Source organism: Limanda limanda, chromosome 16, assembly GCF_963576545.1.
Source record: "Limanda limanda chromosome 16, fLimLim1.1, whole genome shotgun sequence".
NCBI lineage: Eukaryota > Metazoa > Chordata > Actinopteri > Pleuronectiformes > Pleuronectidae > Limanda > Limanda limanda.
In genome coordinates this window covers 17,678,915-17,701,086 of record NC_083651.1, presented here as the reverse complement: position 1 = coordinate 17,701,086, position 22,172 = coordinate 17,678,915, and positions in this window count along the sequence as shown.

Below are 22,172 nucleotides of genomic sequence, written 5' to 3'. Positions count from 1 at the left end.
TCCGAGTGGAAATGCACACACTCCACAGACTATAATTACTAGTCTGAGCAAAAACAGAGCAAACAAGAACAAAATCTAAAAATATACAATCACTTATACAAGCTTCAATACTGCACCATATGCAGGATGTATGAATGCAATCAGCCTGCATTATGGAGCTTTGAATGTTGGTGATCTTGTTGTCACTGGGAGAGAAAGCTGGTGATTCAGCTTGCTGGAAGTTTTTGGATGCTGTGGCTTTTGTGCTGGCGCTGTGTGTGTCAGTGTTGTCGGGACTCAGGGCTGCTAGAGCATGAAAAAGTCTTCTTCTGAACATTTCACATCACGTTCATGGCTGCAACCCTCCAAGCACAAACTATGAGCTGCAAAACAATACCATTAGATTCAAAGATGTTGGCTGGCCATCAAATTAACTGATCTCTTGTTTTTTTCCGTGTGTGTGTTTGAATCTGCCTCCACTCTCCTCTCCCCAGTTTGTTCAGCACCTAAGGCAGATGAATGGAAACTGGCTTTCAGACAGAAACTTTTTGTGTCTGTTTCTATTCCTGCGTGTGTGTGTGTATGCAAGACACAAGCACTAACTCTTATCAGTAAAGCTATTTAGTTGTTAAACCCTATAGCGTGTTTCTCATTACTAATTTAAGGAAATGCTGTTCCATTATGAAAATCTTGCACTTGTAGTCAATATGTACCAGTTATTTCAGATATGTGGTTTGACCCATTTTTAAAAGGCAAAATATGTCATAAGCCAAAAATATGTGGCAAGTATAAAAAAAAAAAAATCAATGTTTGCTCTGTACACTGGGTGAATACAGAGGCCTGAACCCTCCGGAAAGAACTTCATATAACAAATCAAAGTTGACTCTAGTAGCGGATATCGACTGTATAAAGAGATGGACGATGTGTCTCCACTTCCTCCCACTATCTAGCAATGAAGCAATCAAAATACCCAGATACAAACGCCACCACCTTGCACATTTGGAGCTAGTCAGCGCAGTCGTTATCAGAAGATGAAGTGAGACTTGAGTCAGTCTCACTGAAAGGTCAATTCTGACCTTTCACGGTGTTTGGATAACATCGATAACATCAAATCATGACTAAACTCACCAGAAACATGAATACTTGATCATACAACACTATGATATGTAATGTTATGAAATCATCTTTGAGAAAAAATCCATTTAACCTTTAACTTCAAGTTATTGGTTTGGTCTTTGTCAAATCCACTTACATGGATGAGGCATGGAGAAGGAGCTATTCTACATCTAGCAGCCAGGGGGCGATTGAGTCGCTTTAGCTTCACTTTTGGAAGCAGTCATGTTGTCCTTATCTATGGTCTCCAGTGAATGAGACAAACACTATATATACGTTCACACCATGAACTCCACCTTACAGCTTTTTGCTGCACTGTTATTAAAAAAAATACATCGTACAGAAATTGCAGCTTTGGTGGAGGTGCAGGTGTGAAAGTCTTGTCAGGACCCGGGAAAATGAACTTTTTATGACTATCAAGCGATTTCCTCTGTAGCGATTTCCTCACAGAGCTTATTACTCTGTGCCTTTGAGCTCAGAGAAAAGCAGCTTAGGTTAATTGGAGACTCTAAATTATCGGTATTGGTTTGAATGTCAGAGTGAAAGGTTCTGTATGCTGGTCCTGTTGTGGACTAGCGAGCAGTCCAGAGTGTACCCCACCTCTCGCCCCATGTCGGCTAGGATTGGCTCCCCCCCGCAACCCTAAGAAGGTGTGAATGTGAGCTTGGGTGGTTGTTTGGTTTTTCATGTCGGCCCTGCGATGGACTGACGAGGTGTACAGAGTGTAACTTGTCTCTTGCCTAATATTTGCTTGGTTTGGTGTGTGCCTCTGCACGACCCTTTAAGAACAAGAGTTACAGATGATGGACGTTGACCTGCTGCCATAAAACTCACTAGTGCACCAAATCCAGCAAATTCCACGGCTGAAAATTGTTCTAAACAAATTAAGTAAATTTAACACTGTGGCGAGACCTTCCACTAAAAACTAGAAATACTCTGAGTGCTAGTTATTGCTTAGATTAACAGGTATCTAAACCAGGCCAACTTTATGGGCTTGCACATCAGTGATTGCCAGGCAACACCAGCGTACTAGTTGTGCATGCGGTTCTGCTTTTATGGCTTCAACTAAACGAAGGTGGTGCGGCTGCGTCTTTTGTTGCTCGGCCTTCAGATTTAAACCTGTGTTTCCGGCTCTAATTATGTGTGTTTTACCACGAGCCATAGGGCTGGAAATGATTGGGAAATAATAATGCCATGATGACAATAGAGAAGTCGTGCCATCCCGCTGTCTTTCCTAAATGACTAATGATGAGCACAGCGCTCTTATGTTATACAAGTGTGACCTGAGGTTGTTTCGCGCTTTCACCAATGTTCCCGAGCTGCGGATAGAACATTTGGTTCAAATTATTTGTGTTGCTCTTGATATGCAATTGTGTAGGTGGTGTAATACAATAGCTGATTTGTTTTGGAAATAATGGACTGCAGCTTAGGGAAACAGAAAATGTATGTTTGAATGCTCAAGTGCTTCTTCATCCTCCAAGGATCATCCTCTTCATCCTCTATAGAGGAACAGCAGTTCAAGTGATCAAAGTGATACAGAACGATTTTAAATTCATGTAAACAAATAAATGAAAGAACTGAAACATTCATCAGGTTTTCCCGCAAGCTATTATTCTTTTGAATTTGAGAGTATGTGAGACGTGACACTCACAGACACACTAGTGATTCAAATGAGCCCTAATCACCATCAGAGCTGTGTTGTGACCATAGGTTGTGACACATTGGAGGCTGGCGTCTCTGCAGGAGTGTCATCACAACTTCAGCATCTTTCACTGATGTGATTCTTCGCAGCCACATAACTGCAAAACTGTGAATTAAAGAGTCACAGAGCCAGAGGACTGACTGATGGAGTCAATTCTCTCATCTTTTTTTAAAGGTTGAAATCGGAGAGATCCCAGTGTGGCTTAAAGGTCGTACTATTGACTGTGTATTGAGATGGATAATGTACAACCTTAATGAAGCAGAAAGTCATAATATTACCACAATAAAGTCACAATTTCATTAGATCACTAGAAGAAGCGCAGTGTGGTCGCCTCCGCAAACCAGTGCACTTTCAGTCTGCATCATTGTTTTACCAGATTCATGTGAGGTCACAGTGACTTTTAACTTTGATCAATGAAATCGAATCACTTCATGTTTGAGTCCAAGTGATAACTTTTCAAAGTTTAAAGAAATTCCCTCAAGGTGGACGTGAGATTCAAGAAGACAAAAACATGTTTTGTAAGGACACCTTAACCTTTGCTCACCAAAATCGAATCAGTTAATCCATGAGTCCAAGTTAACACGTGCGTCATATTTGAAATAATTTCCTTGAGGTGGTCCTGAGATATTAAATTTACAAGGCAAAAAGTGTGCTTTTTGAGGTTGTGAACAAAATTTAATTAGTTTTTCCTTAAGTCCAAGTTTATATTTGTACCAAATATAAACTAATTCCTTCATGGCATTGTTGAGATATTGCATTTACGAGAATGGGAGGGACGGACAGACTGATGCACGCACATACAGACATATGTTGGGACAAATGGACGGACAGACAACCCAAAAACATAACTTCTATGGAAAAGACATATTTAAGGAAACAAGCAGCAAGGAGACCCATGTTTTCCAGAGTTTAGCTCCTTCTGGATCCAACATCTTGAACCAATCTCATTGTTCCTTGAGAAACAATGAAACTTTGAGTATAACAAAGGTGTAACCAACGATAGCCTCACAGTTGACCTCCACAAAAGAGGTAGGTATTTGTGAAACCTACACTCAAGTATCGAGGTCCTGACCAATTGCACACTTGGAACAAACATCAGTGAGATAAGATCTACTTAAAATGACCACAACCAAACCATATTTGAGAAAAACTGTACTTATAGTAAACTTTGGCTTTTTATTTTGGTCCATGTCCCATCCATGACCTATACTGTAGTCAGCCACCAGGAGGCGACAAATATGATTTGGCTTCCCTCTTGGGTAGCTGTCGTCCATATCAAGCTCCTTAGTTCAAACGTTGACCCTCCTGAGTACAGTTTACGTTGTCATCCCAAATTTGTTCTCCTGCAGCATAGTTCAAACACACAGGAGTCTACTGCACTGAAAACTAAAAACAAACAAATTACCAACGGTGTGTAACATCAGTTTAACTCTGCATTACTTCAAGGACCCTATCATTTACATCTCAGGCCGGGGGCGATGGAGAGTTAGTTTGCTACATGAGACAACAGCATGCTCACGCTGGACGTCTGGTGTGTTTCCAGCCTCCACAGTGTAATGAATGCAAAGTTATTTCTGGGTTCTAGTCACTCCAATCGAAAGGTGAACACTGGATGTGTATTACTCACATGCAGGAAGTGCGGCCATTGGGTAGGTTTAAGCCATCTCTCATAAAACTGTGTTATGAATTGTGTACATTCTTATTCCATGTTAACTGCCCTAAACATTAGTATTAATCTCAGCTCTGATTACGTGAAACCACTCTTTAAAATCTTTTCAACGAGACAAACGCATTGTGTGGCAACAAAAACACCACTGAATAAAACATTAGATTCTCAGCGAGCAGGCCACACTGATGTTACCTCCTGTTATCGTGAGCTATTTCGAAATTCTGTGTTATCTAAATGAATAGCAGACAACACAGCGGCTCTGCAGTCTTGCAGAATACCTGCAGAGCTTGTGTGCTGACCTTGTTACATAACTGGCATGATTGCATAGAGGAGTGAGTAAAAAGGGGTGGGCAGTAGTGGGAGGAGACCAGCAAATCATGTACTTTCATTCCACTGTAGCAAACTTCAAATAAACAGAATACAGTATCTGCTGCTATCTATCCTATTGCAGTGGGCTATATATTTTGCTTGGGGAAAGACAAGGATAGTTGACGAAGCACAACAACTGCAGATATGTTATTGAAGTCAGTTATTATAATCAAAGGAATTATGCAATGTCCAGTTGCTAATAAGTACGACTGAGTATTGGGGCCACTTAAAACTTAAGTGGTAAAACTATGAGAAAAAATTATGAATTTATGAGAATGAGGTTTGAATATGATGAGGACAAGGTCGTACATTTACAAGGCTTATTGTCTATCTTTTTATATAGGCTACATTCTGTGATAAACACAAACATATCATCATGACATAATTTATTTGGAATATTTAATTCTCCTTTCCCCTGAAACACGTTGTGAAAAAGTGGCCATTTGTTTATCCCCAGAACTGTTTGTGTTATAATTCAGTCAAAAAAAAACTCAAAAATCAAAACAGCATTATATTCATGACTCATCATGTGCATACGTATATAGACAGTAGATTTATTATGTAAGGATTATAAGGAACAATTTAAATAAATAATTTCATCTAAGTGCTTTTGAAATTGTTTTTAGGTAGCTTTAAAAGTTTTCAACAAAATCTTTAATCCATTTATTAAATATCATATTTACTTTTACTCTATTCTTGAATCTCAAATTAGACAAATAATACTTATATAAGGAGATTAGATTTACAAGAAGAAACTCATATTATGACAGAAAAAAGTTGCACATTTATTTATATTAAGACATGTATTAATTTATGGTTATATAATATAACTTCTTTCTTTTAATATTCCATCTTTATTCTCGAAATCTCAGATATTTGTTTTGCCCTTTTAGTGGCCTTATACTTGTAAATAAGCAAGTTAGTATCAAACTGGCTGATTCTGTGGAGTTCAAGGCAGTTCCACCACATGCATAAGTAAACCCTGATCAAAGTTCATTAATTTCTTCACTTGTGATATGAAATGTAATGGGATATACAAAACACAGTGGCTGCTAATTAGCAACAACAGCTTTGACTGCAGTTTCTCTATGAGGGGATCCTAATTACATTTCTTCGATGAGAGAATGGGGACGAGGCTGGGCGTGCAGCTTCACTATTTGAAAACAATGACATGGTGCAGATGGAGACATGATTAGAAACGTGTTGGAGGAAAATCTGGTGAAGGCTGTCCTGGCTCTGAGAGATGGAGCTACAGTTTTGTGAGGTAACAGGAAAGTCAGCGTAGGACTTGATGAATGAATAAACACAATGATGAATCAAGATTCCCCTTCAGAACGTGGATTAAGCCTCAGCCCACGAGCGCAGAGCTCACCCTGCTCTGCCTGCAGAGCCTCTCTGTCTCCTTCAGCTCAGCAAGCGTGATATTATTGTTTGCTTTTGACAGCAGTTTGTTCCCCAGGGGAGAGGACGTGGCTACATTTATACCAAATTTTATTAAATTTGATCATATTAATACTTATTGAGGCATTTACCATACAGTTCCAAAATGTGATTATGGACTTCAGTCGCCAACAGGGAGAGTAGTTCAAGCCTGAATACTGTAAGTCAATCATATTTTAATTTTATTTAATGCAAATTCTCACATGTTTGTATGATAGATGAGATAGTGTTTCCTCATTTCCTGATTTTACTGAGCATTTTTATTTCTTCAAGTTCTATTAAGCCCATGTTTTGTTTGTGTTTGTGATATATTTTGTTTGCATGAAAACATCTATATAAAGTCTGATTGATCTACATTTGTCCAACATCACTTCATGTCCAGTTTGTCTCCATGTCATTACAATGATGAAAGCTCTTCTACTATCATATTTTAATTTAGTAATAAAGATACTTTATTAGATATATAACATTTATTACTATATTTTGTATAGTAGGTAGTATTCTACTTTTCCCATCATATGCTCATTATATCTACATTGTCTAAACTTTAGTCAGAGCTGAGTCTACAAAACATTTTTATTATTGCATTGCGGTTTGTAAACCTGTACATCATCAGTGGAGAAAGCAAAAATGGTGCATTGCTGCAGAGTGAAGACGTGGATTATAACCTTGAGTTTACAATAAGAGCAGACAACTTCAAAGCCTGCAAATCAAGTTAAGATGAATCCCTGCATGCACCAACCTGTCGAATACAAAGAATATGAGAAGAGTGAACTGCTAATTTGACTTTTTCCTTTACTAATAAATTATTCATAGCACAAAATACAAAATACAAAATTATGGGCTGATTTAGAGGAGAACGTACTGATGTAGTTTTGTTTGCATTCAGTAGTTTTTGCATATTAGCAATACTAAATCAGTGGTTTCAAACTTCTGACTAAAACTGACTAAAAATCGAAACACTTTTAAATGCACTTCAAACGAGTCAAGTTGAAGTTGAATATTTCTGATTGTATAGCTGAGGCTGCAATAATTAAAGCATATTCTAATAGTGGATATAAGCATCTACTACATAATAGGATAATTATTCAAGCAGCTAGAAAAGCATTGATTTCTCAGAGAATCATCATAAAAATGTTGATATGTGCATATCTCTCATATATGCTCATGTTTTCAATGACAATGGTCTAACTGATTTAACGACTCCGAGAGGCTCCCATTGTTTGGTAAAGGCAGAGCATAAACTCCCTTATGATGGTGTTGAGACTACCCAGAGTTACTCGAGCACAATTCTCTCGGGGAACATGAGAGCTCTCACCACCCACCGTACAGCTACTTGACGAGGAGCCCTGAGAGCAACTGCAGATGTATTTCAGGAAGGAAGACTTTGTTTTGTTTTCAAAACCGAGCATTGTAAGAATCCGTTGCAGAGATGGTGGCATTGATTTTTCTCGGGAGCGACAATCCTGGTCGAGACTTTTTTCGAAGTTTGTCAAATAAAGTGCTCACACAGCCACACACACCCTGACTACATCTCTGAGGAAATTAAACATTTGTCCGGGAGTCACTCCACATCCCCGCGTCATCTGGGTGAGATTGATAGGAAGATGCAACACAACACCTCCAACCAGATATCACGAGCCAGCTCATTTCATAACCAGCGATTTCCAAGTCCTTTAATTAGGGCCGTCACCTGGACCCGCTGATATTTCCAACCCGACATCCGAGGGCTTGTTTTACATGAGAGGGCTTTTCTGCTCGTTTCAACTCGTTAATGAACCTTTCCATCGCCTCTGCACGAAACCTCTAGCGGATTTTACACTTTCCCTGAAAAATTAAATGAAAGTGTTACTGTGATGCTGTGAAATAAGTTGTTAATGTGAGAAAGGGGTAGTTTTTTTTTATATTTAAAAATTCACACTGCTTCTTCAGTATTGGGCATCTCATACAGTGCCCAGAAACACATAATGCTGCTCCAAATCTTTACAACAAAAAACAGACTCTGTGTATAATAAGTTATAGAGAAACGAATAAGTATGATGTCATGAAAATCAAATACAGAAAATTCTATGATTAAAAAAATGTAAAATCAAAGAAAGACGATTTATTACACAACATAACTTAAAAGCAATGGTAAAAGTAAACGATAAAAGAGGAATAAATAAACAAATATTAGCACAAAAAGAACATCATGTAAAAGTATCTTTGTAGAATGTAAAGATGAACGATACGTTTCCTCTTCCTCCCACATATTTTGAAATGAAGTTTAGATCCAGAACATGAAAGCCGCCATATCTTGGGAATTTGGAGCCAGAGTCTGACGGAGCTGAGATAGCGAAATACCATCGAAAAAAGGCTGGACCAATCATTAGTCAGCCTCACCTGCCAATCATGATGTTTCAACCCATTTTCATAGAATCAAGTAACTGATTAAATCAAACTCACAGGAAAAATTACGTGAACAAACATCACTGTTATAAGAACTTCATAAATGACGGAAACCATATGAGAAAAATCTATTTAATGTGAACTTTGGTTTTCATAGTTTGGTCCATGTTCCATTCCCTGATATGGAGGATGCACGGTTTATGACTGATACTGTAGCCAGCCACCAGGTGGCGATTGGGCGTTCTGGCTTCACTTTTGAGGAGCTGTCATTTCATCCATCTTTATACATATAATCTTGAGTATTTAAGGGAATAGTTCTCCCAATAATTCAAATTCAATCATACCGACACTATGCTGATGGAGTTGGTGGGTGAAGTGTTTGAGTCCACAAAAAACTGTGTTGCAGCCAAATCCAATACAATTCAAGTAAATGGTGACCACTTCTTAAGACGTAAAAAACTAAATATAACATGCCTCCAAGGATGTAGGAACCTATATTAGGAAATTATCATTTTTTAAAATATTTTTCGAACAAAGATGCAAGTTACATGTTTTAAAGTGTATTAAACATCGTATTTAAAAAAGTGTTCTTCCCTATTATGGAATTGGGGAAGTAACAGATATTAGGAGATGAATGTTTTAGGTCACACTCAGACACATGCTTGACCTCACATCAGATGATGCTGCTGCAGAAAACAATGGTGTGGTTCTTCGCTGCTGGGAGTGCTGAGCTGTTATTATCTCATGTCTGTCCTCACACCTCCTCCTTGTACTGACGCACCTCTCTCAGCTCTGTCTGTGGCCAGGAAGCGCGCTCACGCTCTGCCCCCCCCCCCTTCTCTCTCTCTCTCTCGCACACGCGCTCTCTCTCCCATCCACACACTAACCGGGTGTCGGCGGGAGCGTCGCGGTGCCGTGAATGGGCAGAAGTGGGGAATGTGATATTCTTCTCTCGCTGCCTGCAGTTCTCCTGTCATTTATTTATCCACGGAAGCCGGGTGAGTTCATTTCCCCCCCTCAGCGGGTTAACAGTGATGAAGAGGAGTGTGGAGTCTGACAGGGAAGCTCCCTGAATTCATGGAGCTGAGATTGTTTAATTACTGGACAGTCATGTGTTTTGTGTTTAAGTGATATGGGCATTAAAATTCTGCTGCCATGTTAATTAATTGGTTCTTTATTGCACTCATTGTGTGTGAAGGGCTGTGCCTCCACCTTTGTGCACAGCATAACTAACCCCATGCACATAATATGATAAAGTCAGGGCTGAATGGACTTCAGAATAATGTGGGATTTTATGCAGAAATGCATGATCAGATATTGTTATGAACGTGGCTCCAATAATTGTTTCCCTTCTCAGATTCAAGAAAATGACTAATAATCCAGGGGTGGTTTTAATTATGTAACAGCATGCAGGTACCTACTGTAAGTGATTTGTGTTAGGCTACACTGGTTTCTATTGACAGCCAATTGCCCGACCTGGTTCACTAATAGGTAATGAGGAGATTCCTCTTCTTCAAGGGGGTCGATTTGAGAGCAAAGCCTCACTAGTGGTTGCGTGTGTGTGTGTGTGTGTGTGTACGTATGTGTGTGTGCGTGTGTGTGGGGGAATGCCCGATGTCTCATGTTGAACTCAACATCTGGAGGTAGACCGGACTAAAAGTCAGCAACGTTGTGGTGGGATCCAACCGGGAACCAGTTTTGCTGCAATGGTTCTACAATGAAAGGGTCCACTTAGGAAGCTCTGATGGACCAAGCCAAAGAAGATCAATCCCACAACATCATCACTACGTGTGGTCGAGAAGAAGTGTGTGTGTGTGTGTGGCAGAAATAATGGGAGAAAGATGGTGTGTGCATGTGTGTGTTGCAGCATTTGTTTTCGCCGATTGTTGGTAGAGAGACAGTGAGGGAATCACACGGGTGAGTGACTGTAAGTTTTTTTTATGTGCATTCCCATGACTGAGCACACACACACACACACACACACACACACACACACATCTAACTGTGTGTGTCCATGCAACCGTCATGACAGGCAAGAATGTCCATAGCGGAATCTGTGTTAGTATTCTGTCCTTGGCAACAGTAGCCTGGTTAAGGGTGAGGTTAAACCCGTGCTTAAGGGAGATGGGCAACAGTTATGGTTGTTATGTGGCATAAACACTCCAAGGTGAGGGAACGCTTGTGGTTACAGTAAATGAAATTGCATGACAGTTGGACCAACCACACACTCATCCACCACCCTTCTCCTGACCTCACTACACAGAGGGCAGAGCAGCGCTGATTTAATTATGAACCAAAGTCTCAGGGTAGTGGGCTGGTCCATGCGTAGTGTCACTGCAATGGTTAAAGGAGGGTTTTTAATTGGCGCGCAGTAAAGCCGAGATTTCCCTCACAGTGCAAGGCAGCGTTAAAAAAAAAGGTTTCATTAACTGACATGAAATATTGAAAGGGGTCTTCACACTGGGCTCCTTATGGACAAGGAAGCACATTAACTTATGATACTTAATTACTGGGGGGGAAATAAATAAATAAATGGACACCAGCGATGAGTGGCAGAGTCAAACCAAGGACACACTTAGCGATGATTTGAAGCCACGGAGCAGGAGGCATATGGTGGAAGCTCATCCTGAGCACTCAGCCAAGTGTATAGGGATGTGCCAGGCCTGCTTTTCCAGAATTGCAATTAGAATCACTTATATAGTGATGATGTTTGTTTGCTTTTCAATTAAAAATGTACGTGCTACATTGACGCCCTGTCCACAGTAATACGGAGAGCGAACTTTTATGTCACTGAAATGGAGATTTGTACAAACGCCTTCCAAAGTGCAGATTTTCAAAATGTCGTTTCTGTGTAACCATGTATAAAACCGAGCATTATGGAAACTACGACGTTGTAACTGATCTCGCATGCGGCAACTGTGGCTTTGTGCAATGAGCATGTGCCAGAAACACCTACGACAATGGCGTCTACATACCAGTTTCTATACACGTCTCTGCTAGGTCTCAGGCATTCACAGCCGCCAGCCCTTCCCAACATTACTTGAAACACAGCATTCTTCTCTGGTGTTTGAGGGATCGTAGATGTAGACTTTATTGCCACCTATTGGCCCGGCATGCTTCTTTGGGCATTTGTATTCATATTTGTGTTCTCGTCTAGACAGAGATATTTTGTAAAATGAACGTTGTGTGGACAGAGTGCTATAACAACACCACTCTATCATATTCATGACATAATTGGAGACAGGATACACCAGTAATTATATTACTCACCCAATTGGGGTAATGTGAAGACCATTAAACCTTAATATCTCTAAAGCCGAGACATTTGCTGTCAGTCAGTTGTAAAGAGATGGCGTTAGTGTCCATTTTAGACTGAGACAGATGTGCTACCATCAGAGTTAATAGTAACAATTATAATGATTTTCTCTTCTCACAAGACTAATCATGGGATTTAGAGAGAGAAGAGCATTCAGTATCAGCAAATGGAAAAACAAAAAAAACAAAACAAATAGGGTGCGATGGGAAAATAACACGTCAATCATTCACAAAAGCTTTCCACTAATTCTCCCAGAGAGCATTGTGGTTAGTCCAAGAGGGAAAATATAAAAGCATCCGTTCACACTTTTAATCAATCTTTGCAGATCCCAAAATTGAGAGGTGGGTGAAAAAGTTCCCAGACGTGATTTGAGTAAACTGCAGACAGCATGTTTTATACCGAAATATGCCAAATGTATGAGAGACGAGGAGAATATTTGAGCAGTGAATTGCAGCTCGTAACAGCCGATCTGAAAGCATAAAGAACATATCTGCTTTTTCTTACAATGATATTTAACCAGCGTTTTCCCCTGTGTTTATATTGGGCCGGTGTGATGTGCTCAGGTAAATTGGAATCGTTTATAGCCTGAGGGATCTCAGAGGTGAATTCAAGTTTATTGTTTGTTATGGGGGCGGGAAGGACTGCACGGATCCACCTTTCGGATCACTGCAGTGACCTGCCATTCTGAAATGATACATCCATCCATCCAGCTCGGCTCGCGGAGGTACCCGACCAAGTAGGATATTCCAGACATCCCTCTCGCCAGCCACACTTTCCAGCTCCTCCTGATGGATTCCGATGCGTCCCCTGGCCAGATGGGATATGTAGTTCCTCCAGCGAGTTCTGGGTCTACCCCAGGGCCTCCTCCAATGAAAGGTTCCAAGGAGGCGTATGATTGGATGTCCGAATCACCTCAACTGCCCCCTTTCAGTAAGGAACAGTGATTCTTCTCAGCGTTCCTTGATGTCTGAACTCTTCACCTCAACTCCAAATCTGCTTTAGCATATGAGATAACATACTTCCGAGACAGAGGTCCTGGACAATCACAAGTTTTTCCTGCAAGCTACTAGCAAGCTACCTGGATAATAATCAGCATGAGCCCATGTGAGAATACAGCTGGATATTGTCCAAAGGATTTAACACGAGAGAGTTGGAGACGTTTCTAACATGTGACGGATGCAAATGTGACGTTAACTCAGGTTGAAAAAAAAGGATCCACTCACGTAGAAGACACGTAACAAGATATCCACTTTGAAAACTACAATATTTAAGAGCCTCCGGTGATACGGGCCAACACTGGTCTGCCAGATTCCTCACCCCATTGTCTGGAGTTCATGTGCGAAAACGGTTTAAGGCTGAGCCCAGCAAACTGATGGAGAAAACTCATTTTGACCACTTGTTTTCCCAATTCTTTCACAATATCCTATTTTTTTTATAAAACTTATATACAGAATATGGATAGATAGATAGATAGATAGATAGATAGATAGAGTACTTTATTCATCCCCGAAGGGAAATTAAGTTGTCATAGCAGCCGGTATAATTGAATACAATAAAATACAATACAATACAATAGAATAAAATTAAAAATAAAAGGTAGAAAGAATAAAAAAACAGAAGCACAAGATAAAAATACAATAAAATAGGTAGATAAGGTGCATTGGCAAGATGATGGTAAAAGTACTGATGATATGATGGTAATGGTATTGTTAGACAGTATATAAGAATAGTACAGTATATATAGTATGTAATATAACATAATATATATTTATATATGATAGTAATTATACCAATATAAAAGCAGTATATGGTAATAATGGCAGCAACAGTATATATAATAATAATAGTAAGGGTGATATAATAATAGTAATTATAACATGTACACATAAATAAATATGTGTATATAGACTTATGTAAACAAGAATATACAGAGAGTATGATATGATATATAGTAGAAGTATGAATATGAATATAAGTATTTGACTATACAATAGGTAATATAATATACTATGAGTCTAAGAATATGTATACAGAGTGTGCAAAAGACAATATTATTGTATAAAATGATATATAATATCAATATGGTTTATATGCACACATATCACATATGATGTGAAGTAAGTGTATAAGGAGCGGTTGTACAGGTACACAGTGCAAGGAGACAGGTTTAGTGCAGTTCTGTGATGGTGGCTCTGACAGAGGTAGAGGAGTTGTACAGTCTTATTCCGGTTGGGAGGAACGATTTCCTGTATCGTTCCTTAGAGCAGCGGGGTTGAATGAGTCTGTGGCTGAAGCTGCTCCTTAGCTTGTCCAGTGTTTTGTGGAGGGGGTGAGAGGGATTGTCCATGATTGCCAGCAGTTTTGCCAGCATCCTGTCCTCCACCACCTCCTCCAGGGTGACCAGCTTAGAGCCAACCACAGACTCTGCTTTCCTGATGAGTTTTTTCAGTCTGTTGGCGTCCTTTGCCTTGATGCCCGCACCCCAGGACACCACAGCAAACAAGATGGTGCTCGCCACAACAGACTGATAGAACATCTGCAGCATCTTGTTGCAGACGTGGAAGGACCTGAGCCTCCTCAGGAAGTAAAGCCGGCTCAGGCCCTTCTTGTAGACGGCCTGTGTGTTGGTGGACCAGTCCAGTTTATTGTCCAGAGTGACACCCAGGTACTTGTATGCCGACACCACCTCCACATCCGTCCCACCGATGCAGACAGGAGAGGGCAGGGGCTTGTTCCTCCTGAAGTCCACCACCATCTCCCTCGTCTTCGCCACGTTGAGCTGCATGCAGTTCTCCCCACACCACTTCACAAAGCGGTCAACCAGGTCCCTGTACTCAGCCTCCCCCCCGCCCTCAACACACCCCACAATGGCCGTGTCATCAGAGAACTTCTGTAGATGACACGACTCAGTGCAGTGCTGAAAGTCAGCAGTGTATGTGGTGAAGAGGAAGGGGGACAGTACAGTTCCCTGGGGGGCCCCGATGTTACTGATCAGACGACCAGACACACAGTTCTGTAATCTCACAAACTGCGGTCTGCCCGTCAGATAGTCATCGACCCAAGTGATGAGGGGAGCACTCACCTGCGTGCCCTCCAGTTTGGCCTTCAGCAGTCTGGGCTGGATGGTGTTGAAGGCGCTGGAGAAGTCGAAGAACATGATCCGGACTGAGGTGTTGGGTCTGTCCAGGGAGGAATAAGCCTTCTGCAGCAGGTAGATGATTGCATCATCAACCCCAACATGGGGCTGATATGCAAACTGCAGGGGGTCTTGTGATGGGAACACCAGCGGCCTGAGGTGTGCCAGGACCAGTCTCTCCATGACCTTCATGATGTGAGAGGTCAGTGCCACCGGCCTGTAGTCCTCCAGTGCAGCAGGACGTCCTTTTTTGGGCACTGGGACCAGGCAGGATGTTTTCCAGAGCACTGGCACTCTCTGAAGTTGTAGGCTCAGGTTGAAGAGGTGCTGGAGAACTCCACAGAGCTGGGTGGAACATCCCTTCAGCACACGAGGGCTGATGCGGTCAGGTCCTGCAGCTTTCCTCTGTTTGAGCCTCTCCAGCTCTCTCCTCACCTGGCTGGCTGTGAAGTGGAGTCCAGACTCGGGGGTGGGGGGCTGTGGGTGATGTGAGGATGTCCTGGGGGTGGGAGGTGTGGGAAGGTCTGTGGTGAAGGCCAGCGGGGGGATGGGGGGAGGTGGTGACGGGGGTGGTGGGGGGTAGGGGGTGATGGGGGGAGGTGGGGGGTTGTTGTTCGGAGAAGCAAAGGAGGCAGTGAAGGGTCCGCTGGGGGGGGGGGGGTTGGAGTTGAACCTGTTGAAGAATGTGTTCAGCTCGTTCGCACGTCCCTCTGGAAGCCGGTGATCTCCTTCATCCCACTCCAGACGTCCCTGGTGTTATTGTCTTCCAGTTTGTGCTCCAGTTTTCTCCTGAAGTTGTCCTTGCTCTCCCTGATGCTGCGTTTGAGCTCCCTTTGTACTCGCTTGAGCTCTGCACTGTCCCGTGATCTAAAGGCCCTCTTCTTCTGGTTCAGAAGGGCCTTCAGGTCGCTGGTTACCCACGGCTTGTTATTTGGGTAACAGCGAACCTCTTTAGTGGGAATGGTGTTGTCAATGCAGAACCCAATGTACTCAGAGACACAGTCAGTCATGCCATCAATGTCCTCACCATGTGGCTCATACAGAGCAGCCCAGTCTGTGGCCTCCAGGGCTCCACGCAGTGTTTCCATGGCCTCAGGAGACCATTTCCTCACAGTCCTCACTGTGACTGGGTGCTGCTGAACCACAGGCTTGTAAGATGGTGAGAGCAGGACAAGGTTGTGGTCTGACCTGCCCAGTGGTGGCAGGGCAGTGCAGCTGTATGCATCCTTCACATTTGCATACAGCAGGTCCAAAGTCTTATTATCACGTGTGGCACATTTCACAAACTGGAAGAAGGTAGGGAGTGTGGATGAGAGGGAGGCATGATTGAAGTCACCTGTGATGAAGATGAAGGCCCTGGGGTGTTGTGTCTGTAATCCCACAGTCACAGTGTGGATGACGTCACACGCTGCTTCCGCGTTCCCGGATGGAGGAATGTAAACAGTGATGGCGAAAACACTGGTAAACTCCCTCGGCAGATAATACGGACGAAGTCCGACGGCGACGAGCTCGATGTCCGGGCTGCAGACACGCTGTTTAACCGTGACGTGCCCGGGGTGACACCACCGGTTGTTTACGAGCACGGCGAGGCCCCCTCCTTTCTTCTTGCCGCTCGCGGTGGTGTCTCTGTCGGCTCGGACCGTCTGGAAGCTGGGGATGGTGACGTTGGAGTCCGGTATGTGCTCGTGCAGCCACGTTTCCGTGAGACACACAACACTGGACTCCCTGTACTCCCGCTGCGTCCTGATGAGCGCTTCCAGCTCGTCCACCTTATTCGCCAGGGATCTCACGTTACCAGTGATGACTGCAGGGATGAAGGGCTTAAACTTTCTCTTCTCCATCCTCAGTTTAAGTCCCGCTCTGCAGCCTCGCCATCTCCTCTTTAACTCCTCCGGGATGGTGGGTCTCTCTCCGGCCAAGAGGGCTGTGTGCCTCAGGGCCATCAGCTGGTCGCGGGTGTAAACAAAGCCGGCGTGTGTAGCCGGCATGCTCCCAGTGATCCGAAGAGACCGAAGTGCAGTTAAAAGTTGTAAAAAGTGTAAAAATCAGTAGTAAAAGCACCTCGTCCTTGTGCGGTACGACGATGCTTAGAGCAGTGCAAAAATAAATATAAAAAACAAACAGCAAACCTAATAAAAACACAATAAACCGACGGTAGAACCAGGAGCTGCTATAACAGGCTGCTGTTAGTACGGCGCCATCTAAGTCTGAAGTAACTCTTTGTTTGAATGTTAAAAGCTATTTAATATTTATAGTTTATATAGCTGGTACATGAAAAACCTCCACAGTTACAATATATTTAATTAAGGCCCACTGTTTGTGTTTTTATGCAGCTGGTTTTGCCGTTCCTGCTGTAAGCTGTTTGCACTACAGATTCAATCAAATAACGACACCTACAAAGTGGAAAGCCTTTTTGTTCTTTGAGTGGTTCAGAATCTTTTTTAACTTGTGCTTCCTTGCTTGCTGCTCTTAAATCTCAGTTTGTCCTTCCCTCTGACAGAGCTGTCTTCATTTCAGAGCTTAATTTCATTAGGACAGATGCTGTTTGAGTCTGAAATGTTCCTCTCTTATGGGCCAACCATGTGAATTAAATTGATGAGACAAGAACAGTAATCCAAAAAATGTAACTTATTCAAGAAAGACATTTTAACTGAGTCTGCCCTTGGGGTCTTTCTGTCCCTCCCTGGCTTCTAATAAACCCCACACAGATTTCCAAGGTATAGCTTTTCCCTAACGTAGCACAGAGGTGAGAGCCTCAATTAAAATCTGTCTGTATACATCTCACCTAATCAAGTCAAACAATGACAACAGGGTCTTTTAGCGCTCTAGGTTTCCCTTCGGTGTCTGTTCTGAAAAGAACTGCCTATATGTGCTTCTGTGCTACATTAAAAAACCCATTGCCTCCAGGAACCAGTGTTTAATTAATTGTCACCAAACCATCACAGACGAGAATTCAAGTGATGGTTTTTTATGCCAACATTGCTTGCCAAAAGTATGCAAATGCTAGACAGCTCTCATTGTTTTTCTCATAGATCTTTGAAGACATTTGAAAGGTCTTCAAACCGAAGACGGCATAAAGCAAACATAACAGCACTACCACGTGGATTCTTGTTTGCGTGTGTGTGTGTGTTTGGGAGAGAGAGTAGACACGGCAACAGAATAAGACAGATGGAGGGAGCACCAAATTGATGGCACTTTGTCTTGTTAGCAGAAATGAATTCTAGACAAACAGTAACTGATTTTGTAAAGGTGAACTAGTAGCCGTAGCTCGATAACCTTTAGGGGCTAAAGTGGACCTGAAGAGATCATCCATCAACTGGGCACATTTAATAGAGTGGCCCATGTCTGAGAGATGTCCTCTCCCTTTGGCCCCTAATATGAAATTTGCTCTTAATGGAACAAGAGTAAAAGCCTAAAGCCCCGACAGCGACACCCTGAGGCTCTGATGTCCTGAACATTCCATAAAACTAATGTTGGCTGGAGTAAAGGACATACTGTTTGGAACTCATGCTGCTTATGTGAGACATTTACATGTCGTGGGGTTTATAATGCAAGCCGTGTCGTGAATATGTAAGTGGGTGTGTCCCAGTTCAGGGACTGCACCATAGACACATCCCACAAAGTTAAGTCCTTCAAAAACCTGAAGGGCTGCCAGGACATTTAAATTCTCCTCCTGGTCTCCTGTCTCCCCTTATAGAAAATTAAAGGTGCTGTACCTCAACTATGTAGACAAAATAAATCGTATTAACCGTAAGAATAAGGGCAAAGCCAGTTACAAAAGTTGCTAAGTCATTGCCCTATGTTTTTGCAAATAAAAAGTTCCACTTTGCATAGAGAGAGCTGTAGGACACCCAAGGCTTTTCCAGTATATTGTACTTATTGCATCATTTTGCATTACAAAAAAAACAAACTAGCTAACCTTTACCTCTCCAAAAACATGTAGCTTTATATGCAACACCCAATCGTTTTCTATTAATGTTAATTTTGTTTATAGAAGACAGTCACCTTCCATTTTATCACCAAGGTGTTTTTCTGAAAAGATAAGTATGATAAGGATGAGTATTTTAAATCCCAAATATTATCAACAAATCCTTTGAATTCCAAGACTGTCTAAGAAGCCAAAGCCTGAACTGAGGATCATGACTCATTGACCATTGATTACAACTTGTCGAAGCTTTAAAAGAACAACCAGTGCATTTCTGACCCCAATACTTGTATCCTGTAAAAGCTGTTCCATCTTTTAAACTCTAATTCATATATCAATAATAAATCATCACCAGAACCCAACAACAGTCACAAAGTGGCTACTAATGACACATTAGAGATGTGTTGAGTCATAAAATCCTGCTCATGGGGTCTGAACATTTTCCAACGTTTGCTTCAGATGTATGAAGAACACAAGAAACAGGAGAAAATTCAGACGAAGAATTACTAAGTTAAGCAGAGGCAGGACACGACGATCAACTTTGGCTGCAGAAATTACGTGATTTTGTTTACAGCACATTGACGTGTCTGCCCTTATCGTCAAAAGCTCTCCAATCTCGCTGTCTATTCAAGTTGGCATCTTCATCTGTGTCTTCCAGAGGAGATGTAATCAAGATTCCGGACATTTTACAAGGGGCCTGACAGGAAGTGTTCTGCAAAATGTCTGAAGCAGCTGACTGACAGCTACGCTCTAACATACAGGCCCTCTGGAAAGTTCATTGCATGTCTGAAAACAGTTTGGGCTTAGGGTTTCTTTCAAGGCTGCATTTCATTGCAGCTTTTGAAGGACAGATAGCCTGCCAATCAAGTTGCTAAGATGGTATAAAATAATCAGTTTCTCTGAAGGAACAAGAAGCAGGGCAATGTACATATTTCACTCTGGGTACAAACAGTGTATGGCTTCAAGTAAATCCACCTTTAGAATAAGGTCTACACCGAGGACTCATCTCAAAACCTTTGCATTATTGCAAATTCGACATCTAATGAAAACTAATGGTTGAAATTCCAACTGTTTTATTTTTAAAGCATTTAACACTAAACTGTTTTACCCTCTAAAATATTAGTCTGAAGTTTGAATGAAAGATGGAATAACTGACTCTTTGATTACCTTTGTGTTTTTACTTATTTCTTGGTAAACAGCTCTTTGTTTTAAACACAAAACAGTGAAGGCTTATTAGGGCCCGAGCACTCAACTTCAAATTGAGATGAGTGTCATCACAACAAGATGGAGATTAAAAGTTATCCAAAGATTGATTTTTCGTCACACGGTGTGACCGTGGCATGGCGTCAAAGTTTGATTACACGCCATTAAAACACAAGGTTCTGTAACGCGGACATACATGGACGATGAATCCTTTGCTGCTGAGCCGTAAACAACAACTCAACTCCTGCAGTGACAGTGATCGACAGCTCCTCTAGTTGGCTCGGCTAAGTGTTTTTGATAGATAGTTATCATGATAAATGTCACATTATCATTTCTTAAAAAGTGTAACGACTGATTTCTTCTACTGAGTGAATGTTGTGGGTTAAACTCGTCCTTAATCGTAGAGAATGACAAACACTTTATAAACAGCAAAACAATCGACAAATCTGAGATTAACCAATTTTGTGTTATACCTCCTCTCTGTGCCTGCACAATGCTTTAGCAATAAATCAATATACATTCGACCTTTGATATATTACTTTCAATGAAAATTATATTGTGATAATTGAAATGGTTGAATTGCCCATTCCGAACTGCAGACATGTAGAAGCGATTCATGTCTGTAAGAATGGGTGAAAGTCTTTGAATGGTTGATAAGAATGGAGAAGTGAAATATAAATACAGTCCATACAGTCGTTCTTCTGAGTGGGAAACTGCACAAGTATCATTGAAAAGCACAAAGAGTTTACGTTTTATGTATTGGAACGTGTGTGTGTGCTCTTGTACAGCTATCTTTGTGAGGACCAGTTTGAGTCTACAACTGACAAAGTGAGGACATTTTGGGAAAGTGAGGACCTTTTGGCCGGTCGTCACTTTGTGACCCCACCCTTAATGGACTGTTAAGGCCGGAGCATGCTTCTGCGTTGTCAGGGGCCCGCAGGCACGCAGCTGTAACGCAGGACTCGTTCTCATTCGGGTTTTCCAACCGTTGTGCGGGTTGCCATGCAATTCCCCGCCAGAACACTAGGCGGAGTAATGTTTTTTGTCGAAGTCGGCTCTTCTTCGTGTGTGGCACGAAGAGGAGCGATTTATATACATCGCCACGCAGCTCCTCAGAGCCTTTTTCTGGCAGAAAAATCCGCCGGTTAGTGACGGGTTATACTAGTGGTCATAGTTTCGGATCTCTTTTGCCAAGTGCTCTTCTATTTGGTCCATATTCGTTCTTCTAAATCTTCCGTGGTTTCCGGGCATGAACCGGAAATGCGACTCCGGAAATTATGTAGTCAGCAGACCAATCACAGCCCTTGCGGCCGGGTGACGCTTGCGGGGCTTTGCCGTCTAGTTAGAAAAATTGGCCGACCCACGTAAGGACGTACGAAGGGGCGTGAGGGGCCCGGAAGGGCTCCTGCGTCTCCGGGCCCGTGAAAACGCAGAAGCATGCGCCGGCCTTAGGGGGGTTAAGACTTGGTTTTAGGGTTGGGTTAGAATTAGGTTTAGGGTTAGTCATTTAGTTTGGATGGTTAGAGTTAGGGTAAGGAGTGCATTATACCAACGAGTGTCCTCACTAAGATAGAAGTACAAACATGTGTGTGTGTGGGGGGGCGTATAAATATATAGAGCAAGATCTTGTACCTCCATCTAGTGTTACTGTTGTGGTCTCTAAAGAATTGCCGGTTTCATTTAATGCATTTGCATTTGTTCTGTTAGTTGGTAACCTGAGCTTTTAGGCCCAGTTATATCGCTCTCTGGATCTAAGCTGTAACGCTGTCATGCTGACACATTACAATATGTATTGAGAGCAAATCTTCTAAATTTTCTTCAAATAATGACAAAAACACTTTGCTACTCTGTGAACATGGAGTTCAGCAAAACTAGTTTGGGAAATATTCTTTTAAGCTGTTGATTGAATTGTGAGTTTGTTTAGAAAGTATA